The sequence below is a fragment of the Homalodisca vitripennis genome, chromosome 2, assembly GCF_021130785.1.
Source record: "Homalodisca vitripennis isolate AUS2020 chromosome 2, UT_GWSS_2.1, whole genome shotgun sequence".
Classification (NCBI taxonomy): Eukaryota; Metazoa; Arthropoda; class Insecta; order Hemiptera; family Cicadellidae; genus Homalodisca; species Homalodisca vitripennis.
Genome location: NC_060208.1, coordinates 54,351,386 through 54,367,428, shown reverse-complemented (window position 1 = coordinate 54,367,428; position 16,043 = coordinate 54,351,386). Strand labels below are relative to the sequence as shown.

Here is a 16,043-nt window from a genome sequence, read left to right as displayed (position 1 = left end):
TTAGACTTAATGTCACTGATTAATAGAAGGTCGGCAAAAAACTAATTGTGACAGGGTTTCTTTAATGAATAAATGTTTTTTTTTTTTAGAAAACCTCACAGATCTGGGATGTTTTTACACATGATATTAGCTGTAGCATTATCACTTATTGGTTGGATTGTGTGATAAGAGCACTTTTTAAGTAGAGTCCATGTATGTTGAATGATTAGCTTGCTGCCTAGGTGGCCAAATATCGATATAATCGGACATTAAGAATATGTCCAAAAAATAACAAGTTTTCGCAACCTTGCCTTCTTGTCGTGTTCAAGCACTTGGCATGGAATTTGACATCTCAAAACACTGAATTTCTAGTGCTGATGTGGAGTCTAATAGTAGGCCTTCCTATTCTTATCAAAATTGCTTTTTTATAATGTTATGAATTAATGGACTTACATTCATAATTTAGAAGGTATGGTGGATGTCCACAATTGGTCAGATTGTGTGTTAGTTCTTCCTGCATACAATACACATCTTTATTTGAACTAATAACTATTATTGTAAGCGTATTAACTGCGTTGTCAAGCACATAGACAAAATTATCACTGGAGTGAAAAAATACCAGGGTAAAAAAATAAAGTTTTAATATTTTATTAAATCGCTACTATTATTATGATAGTCACAATATTAGTAATTATAGGCATACAGAAATATAACTTGAGCGTAAATTACTACGGTGACGGTAGATCAGCTATAGTTTGATATACGTACAAGCCAAATAATTTGTAACACTCATAGAAACACTCTTCAGCAATACAGTGAAAAAAGGATTCCGTGACATTTTAATTTGATCGTTCTTTTAAGCAAGCTGGTAAGTTGTTCTTTAGAGAGATCTTAAGATTTTTACAATAGCCTGATGTACAGAACATTTAATATTAAATAATTTCCCGTGAAGTGTCTATTTTAGTACGATTACTCACTAAGCATCTGCTTGTATTGCAAAACGTTTATGGGTCATTGAAAACTGTATAAACACAAATTACATATCGAATATATTCGTATCAAGAGTCTGATATAATAAATCCGTATGGGGCATGTTTTTAGATTTTGGGGGTTTCCTATGTTTATTCCTTCCATAATAACGCATCATCTATCAAGATTTGATACAAAAATATTTTATTGTTAATTTTTTATGCCTAAAAACAAGGGATTTATGGACCATATTTTCCCTGTGCATACGCCTTCTGATTTCATATACTGTAATAGCTTAATGGAAGAAGGGCGTATAAAACAATCCGAATTTATATGTCAGAAAATAAGTAAAGATAGTTTCCTGCCTTGTAGTTTGAAGCTATCGTAATAAAATAATATAAAAACAGAGCCCATTTAGCAATTTAATTTTTTTGTTTTTTACTCTACAAAAAGTAAATAACTGAGTTGACCATCAGTTATTTTAAACTAGCAAGGCTAATGCTGAGTAAATCCAGATTATTACTTTTGCTACAGGTGTTAGTTCCTGTAAACTTATTTGTTTAAGCTGTTAAAGTTTCATTTGCTAAAGTATTCATAAAATAAAATATGGAATTGCAACTGGCTGGGCATAAAAAAGTAATAACTAGAGCTTTAAAAATATTTTATTCATAGAAAATTGCCTAATGAACAGTTTGAAATAACTCCTTCTGTAATAAAGAGAATGTTAGGCCTAACGATAATGTACAAGCTCAACATACACCGATGCTTACAAGACAAAAACAGAAAGTAAGTGAGAACTTGGCTGAAAAGAAGAGAAAAATAAAACACAACTCTGGACAAGAGTATACCAATCGCGAAGGCAAAAGTAGAAAAAGTATGTATCAAGATGCCTTGTAATATGTAAACTCATAAATATAAATACAATTACAAATACAGTCAGAAATTTACACCAACAACGATAATAAAAAAACTGTGTATTTCATCTGAACGACTGTCAGTAGAAAAAATGGAAACATATAGACTTTCAACAGAAACATTTATTTCTATATGTTTCTACAAGAAGGACAAAAATTACATGTTCATTAAATTTATTTAGAATTACATAGTTTCCCTTTTTTCATGGAACAATATATTTACTCAAATAATTCAGTTTACTAATTAATAATGGAATTTTATGAGTTAATTTAAAGAAAATATTTAAAACATAACTGTCCACATGTGAACCCATCAGGAAACTTAGTTGGTAACCCATGAGCTACTACTAAATAATTAATTATAAGTTCAATTGAATTTTAAATTACTGTATTTCAAAGAAAAGTTGTGTTCCATAGCAAGGTCATAATAGGATTATTTAATTTTAAAATTTGTACCGCTCCGAATTTAATTCATTCTAATGTGGAATCGGGTATTATGTCCCCAATATAGTCTTTTGGCGTATGTTTATACGAAAACTAATTAATAACGTTGCACTGCTAGTGATTTTTAAAATGTTATTCATAAATAACACAAGTATTGCAACACAGTTTTCAACAAGGATCACAGCCAAAAGATTTGTTAAATTTGTTTGTTAGTTCATTTCGGGGGTAGTATAGAACTTACTAATAGTAAAAAAAAACTATTTTAGTGTTGAGGTTTTTTAAATACTACTTGAGATGGATTATTAAATAAATTTCTTCTTAAATGTTATTTAAGTTGTAAAAATTACGTATTAATTTTACCATTAACTTTTATAACTTTGTAAATTAGATAGCTATACAGATGGTATGGTTATTACGAGTTAGTGTAGGCCTACATAGGAGTACAATTTGTGCTTTCTGTTTATAATAATTTTACAATTAAAAACAATTTTCCTCTATTAAAAAAATTATTTAATATTGAGGCATTAATATTTTTAGTTTTATTGTTTGTGTTAAAATGTTAGATGTTAAATTTATTAGAAAAATGTCTTTTTGCTCTAATAGTTAGACTTTATGAAATGTACTTTTACACAGAGTAACAAAATATATCACAAATAGTGTTAGGGAATCTTAGATTTTTTATATTATCTTTTCAAGGAATTTAACTGTAGAATACAATTATTTTGAAAATATGTCAAAATAATTGGTTACATTAATTTTTAAAATTGCCGATATACTAAGTTCATACGTTATGAATAAGAGGCTGGTCCAATATCTGATCAAGATTGTAAAAAGTGCTGGTCCCACTTGGTCAATGTTCAATTTCCAGAAAATGTTCCTTGTCAATGTTGATTGATTCCTGTTGTTCAAGTTAATGTTGACATCACATTATTTGAGTTACGATACTTTTATAGTCTATGTTTAGTGATGTGTACACAGGCTAGTAGATAGTTTCTGTAGAATTTTCAGCAAGTAGAAATATTGAGTATAGCATTGAAATGCATTAAGTGAAACCCGAGTGCTTACCGTATACTCGTACATCCCTGAGACACTCCTCAGACGTAGGGTAACGTACAGTCTTTTTTAACTGCTTATTTCAAATGTATTGATTGATAGCAGCTCTAGACGGAGCTAATGAAATCTATATTTTCAATTTATGAGATAGATATCTAATCTATTTAATCTAAACAATTCTCAATCTATTTCTTTACGAAAAATAGGTATGGATCCAATTCAAGTTAAATTGCAAAGTCCAGGTTAGTTAATAGTTCTAAACATTGAGCCAAGAGGACGAAGTCGAGAGACAAGATAATGCCCAACGATGTCTTAAGAATTCTACATGTAATGCAACAAAAATTTGTAGAATTGACATGATGCTTTTCTTGATATAAATAATAATGCAAATTATAATACGAAATATTTTGAGCCACAAAAAAAGAAATAAAAGGTCTTAAACATTTTCTATGTAAATAATCTAAACGAATGCATTTTATTAAAAAAATATATTTATGTCACATAGAACGAACAAAAACACGCTTCTTCGGAACCATAAGAGCGTGTTTCCTTGAAACAAATCGTTTTCTGTAAACACTACCATGAACGTTCTATGAATATGTGAATTTTCGCTATATATTGGTATGAGTATTTTATGAAATACGTCCTTCTTAACCAAATATAGTTATTGTACATCTATATTGGACCAAAGGGGCTTAAATGTAGATTAAAAATGTTTTCCTATGAAACGAATGTGTGTCTTTCTAGTCCTTTTAATGTATAAGTACGAGAATATTGGTTGCATAAAATAGGCCAAAAATAATTTAGGAAACATCAAATAATGTTTTAAAAACTTTCACAACATAAAAAGGAGGAGCTCTAAATATAAAATAGCACATACACAAATGTTAAGGATTGAAATTGCGAGTGATTGGGATTTATAGCGGCAGAAACCTGCCAGAGGTCAAGACCTCTCCAGAGGATGACGTCGATCGAACGTTAGAGTATTGTGTGATGAATTGATGAGCAAAATTGATAATATGACAACTTCATTAGATCATACTGTTTTCTGTTACAAAGCAATTTATATGTGTAATAGACACAATATTACGAATTATTCGCAACTATGGAGAAATGTAAACCTTAATTGCATGCGGTAAAAACACACAACAATCTGGAAAAATCAATGCACGGCTTGTTGTTATGGGAGGGCAGTCTACTGAACCTTTTTCCATCAACTGGAGCGTTACTGCTGAGATGTATTTAGCAAGTGCGACAATAAAGTAATGAGACTGATATGAAAAAATTTTTTTTGCTTATCGTTATAGTCAAGTTGAGTGTTGTCTCCTTGAAAGTAGTTTCCTCCTGGTTGCACACACTTTTTCCAGCGCTTCTGCCATTGATTGTAACATTTCTGGAACTCATCTTTCTGTAATATCCTCCAAGACCCTCGTCACAGCTTTTTTGGACATCTTGTGTTGTTTGAAAATGGTGTCCCTTCACCGCCGTTTTGGCTCTTGAAATAGAAAAAAATCGCACGGAGCGATATCTTGTGAATAAGGTGGCTGTGGTAATACTGAAATTTGTTTTGAGGTTAAATATATCTGTACTTACAGAGCAGTATGGGGTGGGCCATTATCGTGATGCAGAGTCTAATTATCAGCAATGTTTAGCACGGACACGAAGGAACTCTTTTATAAAGTCATTACTAGACGAACAGTTTATCGATGTCCAGTTCTTCTGCAATCATTTTCAACGGACAAATCTTCGATCAGATCGTACGAGTTCACGCACCCTCGTCAAGTTGACATCCGTCTCCGTGAGCTTGATGGTCGTCCACTGCGGTCTTCATCTTCTAAATTCGTTCTGCCTTACTATACGTCTTATGCCAACGAAAAAGTTGAGCTCTTGACTTCTCTCCAAAAGCCTTCCGAAAGCTTACCACAAATCTTTGTTGCGTTTCACCCAATGTAACGCAAAAAAAAAATTGCATACCGTTGCGCAATATTATGCGGTTCCATTTCCGTGACGAGAGACACAAACATGTGTTAACTTATTACAGCAAAACTCACGACTAAGCAGTTGCATCGATGTGCCGCTTGGACTAGAAGTAGCTTATAGATCAAGCTTAAAGATATTGTACCTATGCAAGCCTGCAGGGTTGCCACATCTTGCAAAGAAAATCAGTCCCCATTACTTTTTGTCGGACCTCGTACAACCAGAATTAGTAAATTAAAAAATTAAAAGTAAAACTATGTTATAGCTGGTTTGTATTCTTACAGATAATTATTACAGTCCAGCTATAAACACAATCTGGGGCATTAAAAAGAACACTCCAAAAAGAAATATTGAACAAAGTATCTAAAAGGTCGTCAGACTGTTAAAAAGTTTTTCCAGTCATGGAAAACAACAACGTTCCAGTCTCAAATATCAATCTACAATAGCCTTAGATAGCCGAACATTGTGCTCTTTATATCAATCCATTTCAAAGGAATACAAACAAGAAAGATGCTGTGGATTCTGAACATTAACAACTAGTTGCAGAGGAAAACAAAAAATAACGATGATCAGTGTATGAGCCCACACGACAGCAACACTTTCATTTTAAACGATCCTGGTTCTTGGTCTGGAGTAATTACTGATAAACAGACAGGAAATAGCATCATTTCACACTAATTAAAGATTTACTGAATGAGATGCAGGTCCTACGAGATTCATGGGAAAAACACCTTCAATGAAGCAAAAGTAGTTGCCAGGGGTAGTAGGCATTCCAACTAAGTTTGTTGTTAAAAAGGAACCCCCGATGAAAAGATGCCTGAACCTGAATAACTTCAGCTAGAGGCATTCAATGCATTCAAATCTTCAGTTGTTTTTTCTGTTTTTGGATTTCATTATGGCTGATTTAAAAACCAAATTTGTAAGTCGTGAGCAAACATGGGAAACTTTTTCGCCATCTATTTCATTTGTGACTTGGAAAATGGAGGTACTTAAAGTAAAAACAAACGATCTTATATCTAGGGTATCCTTCAGACTTTATAGATTCAGACAGCTTAGCTGAATAAATTGTTCATATTAAGACCGTTCACAATACAGAATACCAATCGGAGAAAGACCCAATGAACCTTCTCAACTCGATCTACGATAAAATCTTCAAACGATTTTTGTAAATTTGTGTACTGCAATAAAAACTTTTTTGTACAATTCCAGTAACTGTGTCTACGACTGAAAGATTTTTTCAGCCGATTGCGTTAGGCTACTCCTTAAAAACCTGGCAGAGAAGTACAACAGGCCAAGTCGACTAAATCATTTAGCACTTCTGTCGATTGAGAATGAGTATATTTACAGTTTTAATTATGTTATAGTAATTTTATTGGTAAAAAATAACCATTTTACAGTTATACATTAGCACACGACCGCGATAATGAGGGGCCACGCTTCTTAATGCCTTGTTGTAGATATTGACATATTTATAGTTTAGAATTTAAAGCTTATTATTTGTGCCTATGCGGCAACATTGTATAACAATTGGTTCTTTTCCATTAAAACAGTGTGTTTAAAAACATATCTATTGCACAAACAACAACAGGACCTTAAACGTATGTAAACCTCATCACTACGGATAACTAAACATTATAGTAACGAGGTTTGAAGGATGACTAGTGTAATGAACAGATGGGCATGAACGTATAAAAGTCAACCAAAGCCTACTTCATCAGCTGGTCGACATGAAGCCTGCTCTCTTGCTGGTGGCCGTGGCCTTTGGAGTACTGCTTGTAAGAGTGTTTTACATATTTGTCTGAATAACAATATTTATTCAAAATGATCATTTTACAGGGACATAAACATTTAAAGATGTAAAAGACACCATCGTTTAAAATATTCCTTGAGTACAACAAATTTAATTATTATCCAGAATAGAGTAATCAGTTTAATAATTTGAATATTCTATTAGTGTTGTTATTACTAGAAACTAATCTATTTATGTGTATTATATTTCCATAATTTTAAAAATCTTAAGGTTACACGTTAGTTCTTCAAAACTGCGTCCATGCCACATTTTATTTATCATGCTTGCCAGAATAAATATAACATGCAAACCGCATTTTTAGATGTAAACTTTATAGTTGAACCTATAAAAGTAATGAAAAGGAACATTTTTATCTTAAAGGATACAGTATTCCCAGCATATTATAAGAAATGCCTTAAACCATTTCAAAAAATAAGTTAAAAACTATTAAACTAAAATTTGTTATTTAAGTTTAATGTACGATTTTAATATGTTTATTACAATATTCAAACTGTACATTCATAATTATCAATATACATACATATGTAGGAAAAAGAATTAAAATATATGCAGAATTTATCTTCTTTAACTAATTTGCAGTGCAATACATTTTTTAAAACTGTCAAATCAATATATTATGAAAACATTTGACTTGTATTGTAGCATTCACTGTTATAAAGAATAGAATAACTCGAATTATTTAATAAATGTTTTATTATTATTTATAATTGGATTCTAACAGTTTCAGAACAGCGGAGTATATCATTTGGCTTGGCTTAATGCCTCTTCCCCATTGCCCATTTTAAAAAGAATTATAAGGCAAAAATTTATTATTTAGAGAAAAAAATTCCGTTTTATCGGGCTGTTTTCGAGCCATATTTTATCAAGTCCTACGAAGTAGCAATACAATTTATAATATATCGCAGCTTGTGTATAAACTGTACCACAAAACCCTCAACTAAATTGGTATTGGGACAGAAATGTATATTGTATGTATCTTAGCTAAGTTCAGTTTGGTACGCAATTTCCAAAATGGGAGGCGTTCAATTGTTTTCATCAAACAACACAGTTATTTATGGACATAGAGAAAATATAAAACAAGGAGTGCATGAAACATTTCCTAAACCTTTGTTAGAAATGTTTTTTTTATATCAAAGGGATATCGATTACGTGTACATCCCATACAAATTTTGCAATCGCCAAGAAATGGGGAAAAGAAAATCTGGATGAAATGTTACAACACATCGTGTGGTTCAAGCTTCAAACAAATACAAGTCTGGTATTTGTTGTGATCTGATTTTTTTTTGAACTCAGATAATTTTTATGGGTGTATTTGGAATTCTGCATTTATGAAATAAACCATATTCATATCTGAGCGATAACGAACTTTACCTACTTCATCCAACTAAATCGGAAGAACTGTTTAGGAATTAAAAATATGTAGCACTACTAGTAAACTATTCTTGTATAACCCATAGAGAGCTAACAGCTTTGACTGATAGTAATGAGAAGCTGCTGTCAAAAACCCCGACACAATAAGGGTGAATTCTTTTAAAAAACCCTGTATTTCCGTTTTAACCATGAACCATGAATGTTTTTAATATCTCAATGTTCATGTATATATATATATATATATATCTTATATATATATATATATATATATATATTCAATAATTCAATAGAGAAAGACCCAATGAAGCTTCTCAACTCAATCTACAAGAAAATCTTGAAACGATTTTTGTAAAATATGTGTACTGCAATAAGACTTTTTTGTACAATTCAATTATTGTAACAAAATAATATATATAGTTAATGACTTTTAAATTATTTTTACATATTATTACACTTGTTTAATATATATTTGACAGCTGATTTTCAACCATCCTGCTCGTTCTCAATTTCAAACTACATCTCACAATTTAACGTAATTTTGGCTTTCAGGTGTTTACCAAGCAGCTTTGGAGCACCGTGTGAATGTTCATCCAAAAAGGAGTTGGTAAGTTCCTGTTTCTTCTGAAGTATCCTATTTTGAGACAGAAAAGTCTGTTTTTAAATTCATCTAACCGGAACATAAAGTGATGATCATTACAATCTCGGTTAATATATTTCAACATTTAACTGTTTCTTAAATGTTTCTAGCCAGCAAGAAAACTGCGGAGAGAATGATGTCACCTACTACAAGCGTGTTTTTCACTGTAGAGAGCTCTTCTGAATGCAGTGTGACAAAGTTTTACAAAAGCGTATTCACTCAGTACAGCAATGAGGATAAAACGGCTTACGTGAAGAGGATCGATGTCATTTTCGGCAGCGTATACAAAAAACCTTGACTGTCGAGTAAACATCAAACGACAAGATTACTTGCAGAAATACTACGAGTATAAGTTTGCTAAGCAGAGTAATGAAAACGATGAAGAATACTTTGAGCGTGTCCTCACCAGGAAAGACGAATCTGAAGAAACTTATACATGCAAATGTGAACTTCTGAAGAAGTTCGTGAAGAAGATCGATTGGAGTAAGGTTAAAATAGAGGGGAAATCAAAGAAAGGGTTTTCATTGATTGGCAAAATAAAGTCCAGATCGTGTGGGTAATAAGGAAGTAAGTGAACTAATTAGTTTTATTCGTATTTGAATTACTTTAGATTTCGTTCCATACACATGTTGTACGGTAGTGTTCGCTTTGAATGGTTAAAAGTTGCCTCCGATGTTATCTTTCACCTATTCAATATTTGTAACGGAAAAACAGTAAGTAAAATACTAAAATATTAAGGATTAATCCAATCTTTACACTGTCAATATTCAGTGCAGACCTGTGAAGACCTGTCATTGTATGTTATCCCGTATCCACCACCTGCGAATTATAGTGAAATTTAAAAAATCAGAAGAACTAATTTACAAAAATATTCCAAATATCTTAAAAATAAAACCATTGCTTAGCGCAGCCCAGTAAATTGGTAACATGGTAAGGTAGGCGGTATTTATGAGGAATTAGTTTTATGTAATACTAGCATACATTTTAAATTTTGGAATATACAAATTTAGTTTATCAAACTGTAAATATTTCTATACTATATCTGAAATCGAGATAAATTGCTGATTGAAAAACTGTTTATTTTAGGAAAAGAAGAAGAAGAAGGAAGAAAGAAGCAGTCAAAGAAAAGCGAAGGATCTTGTGGTTCTAAGAAAAAAGTCAAATAGTTGCAAAGATAAAAAGAAAGCAGAAAGGGCTGAAAATGAGAAAAAGATAAAACAGAGAGAAGAAGAACACGAGAAAAAATGTGAAAAAGATAAAACAGAGGGAAGAAGAACACGAGAAAAATGTGAAAAAAGTAGAAAAACAAAAGAAAGAACACGCTGAGAATGAGAAGAAAATAAAAGAAAGGGAGGAAGAGCACAAAAGAAACGAGGATAAAAATCAAACGGAGAGAAAAAGGAGCACCAAGAAAATGTAAAGAAGGTGGAAGAACAGAAAAGACAACATGCTGAGAATGAAAAGAAAATAAACAACGAGAGGAAGAACACGAGAGAAATGTGAAAAAAGTAGAAGAAAGAGAAAAAACTCACAACGAGAACGTTAAGAAAATTGAATCCAGGAAGAAAAGAGCGAGAAGAAAAACGTGAGAAAGTGGGTCCAAGCCAAATTACCGTAGGAAGAGCAATGAAGACGACAGTTCTTATTTTAAGAGAATCTGCACCAAAACAGTTTCCACCGATGAGGAGTACATAGAGAGGATCACTCAGGTACGCAGTGTCTTCACCGACTTGGACGTATGGTACAATGAAAAGTACCTGAGCGAGACTAGGCAGTACTATTCTCTTGTGTACACTAAGAAGTCAACAGAAACTGAGGAACAGTACTATCAGCGTTTAGTAACCAAAGAGAGTTTTGAGTCGGATCTGAACTGTGCTAGAAGGATATATATCCTTCACATCGTCTTCCCTTTCATTGCCACTCTGGTACGAGGATCAGTACTACTCGTACGTCAAGTCTTTCTACGAAACTTATTACAGGAAGGAGCAATCGGAATCTGAAGAAGTCTATCTGAAGAGAGTCTTCACGAAGTGCACCGGAGAGTCAGAAGAAAACTTCTGGAAGAGGGTAAAATTGGTGCAGAAGACCTTCTCGGACTATCAGTGTTGGTACAACAAGGAGTATCTGCAGAAATTGGACGCCTGCAAATGCGTTAGCGGGGTTAAGTAGTGAAGCAGAACTGAAGAAGAAGGTAGAGTCTGAAAACAATTCGGAAGAAAGTGAGGGAGCTAGGAAGGCTAAACTCGCCTGCCTTCAAGTGTTCTTCAAATCGTCAAAGAAGTCTTCAAAGAAGGTTCAGACCACTGAGGAATCGCAAGAAGAAGAAGTCAGTTATGGTTCCAGTTCCAAATGCCATTGAATGTTCTGAAATAACTGATTAATTTTTTAATAACAGTCTTGTCCTGTCTTCCACAAGAGTATTCACAATCACGCACTCTCTCTCCCTCTGACTATCCTTCACACTATGTATGCCCTTATCTGTCTTTCAATACCCAGCACGAACCCTTCAACACATATTTTGCGTGAATTTGTTACTCACTGTCTTTTTTCATCCACACGTGTGTACTCACTACTATTGAATATGTTCCCCTAAATGTACATATTAACTCTCAATAAACACATCTCATAAAATGTATGTAATTAATTATTACCTGGCATTTCCCAATACAATAGCAATTACAGTCTTTATTACACGTACCAAAGGTGTAATGAAGGAAACACAGCAGTTTTGAATTAAGTAATATATTTCAAAGCTGAATTACAATTATAAAATAAATATAATTTGTACCTCTTACGAGATTTGAAGTGCCTGGTATTTGGGGTTTATAGAAACCTGGTTAATGCAAATTACGTTGAGACAGACTGTTGACGTTGAAATATCTATATAAATTTTCATGCTACATTAAAGCTTATTTATAATCATGATAACCGCCGTATTTATAATTTATTTTCAGCTGAACCTAGTGGTATTGGAGATAATGTTACCATGCATGTTACCCATTGGAGTTAATGGAAAACATGCTTCCACATGTTTTGCCTCAAGCCAAAAATGCAAAAAAACTACAATTTTAAAACATGATTTGGAAATTTTCAAACATGTTTTTAATAAAAATAGAATACTAGGTCTGAGATTCGAGAACTTATTTATTTAAAAAGCACGGACACCTTCTCTCGAAAACTTTTTTCACTTTTTATATTAATTCCAAAGTCACAGCTCTTGAACATAGTCTTTATAAAATAATAAGAATAGAATAAGAACAGAAATAAAATAAAAGAATAAAACGTATTTTTATTACCACAAGAAATAACAGGCATTTAAATAGTAGGCTAACTTTGTGCTATTGTAACAGACCCAATAAAATGTCGAAGATAAGAATATGAACTTTTACAGTATTCGTGTGACAGAGAAACGGAATGTTTTTTAATACCATATATTCGTGTTATGATGATTGTCTATATATCAATAGACTATGTCATTCCAGAAACTGTTGATTAAAGGTATGAAAAAAATCACCACGCAGCTAAAGTAGTAAAATATTTTTCTTCCTCTATTAGTCATAAAAACCGTGACATGAACCAACATTTTGTTCTTCGGAAAATTCATCAAAATTATTTAGGTTATCATAGATGGAAAAATGTTCTAGTAAGACTTTCTGATAGTACGACAAATGGACGTTGCAATTTTAACCTTCATTTAACTTGTTAAGCCATCCTTGTTGAATACACCAGTCAGTGATTTTCATGTTTTTAGATTTCAGTATTATCTGAAGATTTTATTAATATAAATTATACTGTAAAAGTAAAACAATCTTGTCGGTTCAAAAATATCAGCTATTACAACTGAAAAGTAGCTTATGTATTTTTTTGTCCGGTTTTTACCCTGTAAAAATATATTAGATTATTTGTTGTATTTAATTAATTATAGTTTTGAGAGTGGTATTATTCCTGGAAGAATTAACTGTGGTAGTAGATTAATTCATTAAATTTACCATTCCTTTCCAGTTACACGGGTCGAATTATATTATTGACTACAGGTCAATAAATTATTGTTAAGTATGAAGAAACATTCCAAACTAATACAAATCACGTGTTTGAAATTGATGTTATAACCAATAAACACGAGTACATAAGAAGTTGACTCCATAACCACAAAGAAGTATTAGTCCCCAATGATATTTTATTACTCTTCAAATTGTTGTGATAGGCTACATAACGTTATAACCAGAGTGCATCAAAGTAGACAGTTGAGGATGAGGCCCATACGACCCGCCACTTAGCTTCATCCAACCAGAGTTATGCTGTGTTGCCAAAGTGTCCACTCGACGTACAGACACACAACTTGGTTCAGTGACGTTCTCAATCTTTGGCGCTCAGAAAGAATATGAGAGCTATCCTTAATTAGATGCTAAATAAAAATGAGCCTGAAAAGGTTTGATAAAAGTTTATTTTCCTAGGCTCAAAATCTAGGTAATTATGTCAATATTTTTAATTTGCTGCAACTCTATTGTATTACGTAACACGTGTTCTAACTTTCTTCCTGTAATATTTTTCATCTTGCACTGCCCAACCAAAGTTGTATACAACATTAAAAATTGAAATTGTCCATATATTTATCAATTCAAAAATTTTATATTATTCCGATACGGACTTAAACGAGAATATACATAATATGTAAACAAATGATGTCTTAAAACCTTGAAATATCATTATGTACGGTATTTAAATGAATATTCATACTTCCTATTATTTATGTTTTTGTCTTACTTGTTTAATAAATAATAACAAAAGAAGAAATTTTACATAAGCAGACATTTATAGATTTGCTATTGTTTGTTAGATGTAAACTATTGTGAATTTATATTTTTGGTTAATGTTTAAAGGCATGCGGAGTAAAAAATGGGTGAAAATATTTTCAGGTTTCATGCAGTATTAAATATTAAACAAATCACTTTTTATTCAATGTTATCATACAACGGCAATCCACAAATATTACAATATTTTCGTACTTTATAGTAATATTGTAAAATATTTTAATTCAAAAGGAAAATGGAAGGCTCATCATTTTTTCATGTTGTACCAAATAAAAATTGTGAATAAAGCTTTGTGTGGATTGTTTAATTCAACCGCCTTCTGTGCTGCTCCAGGGTGTAATTATCAACTTGTTAATTTATTGAATTTCATGAAGTCCAGGTGCCTCGAAGTGTAGCCTTTAGCATGTACTGATAGAAGTGAACTCATTAATAATTATTTTAGATGTAAAAATCTTTTCAATTAATCACATTACTAAATTATGATATTTGGGAATCGCATTTAAGAGTGTTACTTATTTCTTGTTTAGATTATTGTTATAAAGACTCATAAAATTAAGATTCTCAATTTCCGTACTAATATTTTCTTTAAAAGACTTTACCATTAGAGTTTGAGCTTTGTATACAAATATCTTAATTAATGTTTAATGATAACAGATACCGTTTTTGTAATCGGCGTTTTGTAAAAGTTGGCGTTTTGGTGTTTTAAAAACGTAATGTAATACAGGCAATAAGGGTGATAGTATTATTTAACCTTTTGTATTATGTAATTATTTAACCTTTTGAAGGATTCATATTTTTAAATCACGATTTTTATTGTTTAACGATTTTTAACTCTTCAATCAGTTACTTGGAATGATTTGGTGAAAATAACTATACATGTGTGTATATATCTATATATATATATATATATATATATATATATATATATATATATATATATATATATATGTTTAAATAATGGTGTTACATATATAAGAACAGTAAACCAATAGTAATCCACTCCACTATGGTTGTTATTGATTTTAGGTCGAAAAAAAAGAAATAAAGGAATAATTTGTTATTTTTAATTTATATCTACAAAGTATTGTAAATTATTTGTGGAATTGTTTATCAACCAGCGAGCCCGTTGACGTACCCGCTTATCACGTTGTTAACAACCAATTTTAAAAAGCTGCTCCCTCACCATAATATTATGGATGTCTGTCCATATGATGGCAGATTTCATTCCTGCAAGCAACTCCCTATTACTTGCTATTAGGCACTATAGGTTATATTCTCGGGCCATACTTTAAGTAGGCCTACTGTGGCGTTAGGCACAGTTTACTATGCGAGTCGGACTTATTAGGCACATGAAACCTCTATGACACTAACATATACAGGGTGATCACAAAAGGGCGCCACAAAATTCTGTGACTGATAGTACTCATCATTCCAAACAAAAAATGTTCTAAAAATATAAGTCGAGAAATGTGTCGGTTTTTTTCGACCATAAAGTGGGGCGAAGTTTTTTAGGTCGAAAACCCCCCATGTAGGTGGGGCGAGGTTGTATTGAGAGACCTCATGAGTTTCAAAATTACCACTATGCTATATGCTACAAACTATCAGTTTGGAAGTATTAGGATAAATCTTTATTCCCGACTAAATTTATGCATTGTATTAGTTTTAAATTCAAGTATCTATTGATAATAAATAAATACATAATTTCGTGTATTCCTTAACAGAACACCTCAAGGACGCTCAGCGTTACTGAAACTTTCAACTGAAATCCATTTGTATAAATGTTAGCAAACCATTACAATACTGTTCAAAATGTATACGTTTACATAAAACTACTTATCACTTTACTTTTTTGTTAAAACATCCTAATAAATAAAACAACTTAGATGATTATAATTACATTTTAAAAAATAATTAAAATATATTTTTCAAATTGTTTCAGAAAATTTTTCCGACAAAAATTATATTACAGCTACATAGATTTACGCAACCTTGACATCCAAACATATGGTTCATAATTTTGTTTCTTCCTAAGCAAAGACTAATCTTTTTTAGAAAAATATTGTAAGTTAATAGTTTTT

General features: G+C 31.8%; 1 long non-coding RNA gene across 1 annotated transcript; it reads left to right on the top strand.

Annotated features, from left to right (window-relative positions):
* Positions 1-9,066: 9,066 nt before the first annotated feature.
* Positions 9,067-11,785, top strand: LOC124353962. The gene is made up of 3 exons (XR_006921649.1): positions 9,067-9,121; positions 9,265-9,721; positions 10,241-11,785. It is a non-coding gene; the product is annotated as an uncharacterized LOC124353962 (long non-coding RNA).
* The last annotated feature ends 4,258 nt before the right edge of the window (positions 11,786-16,043 follow it).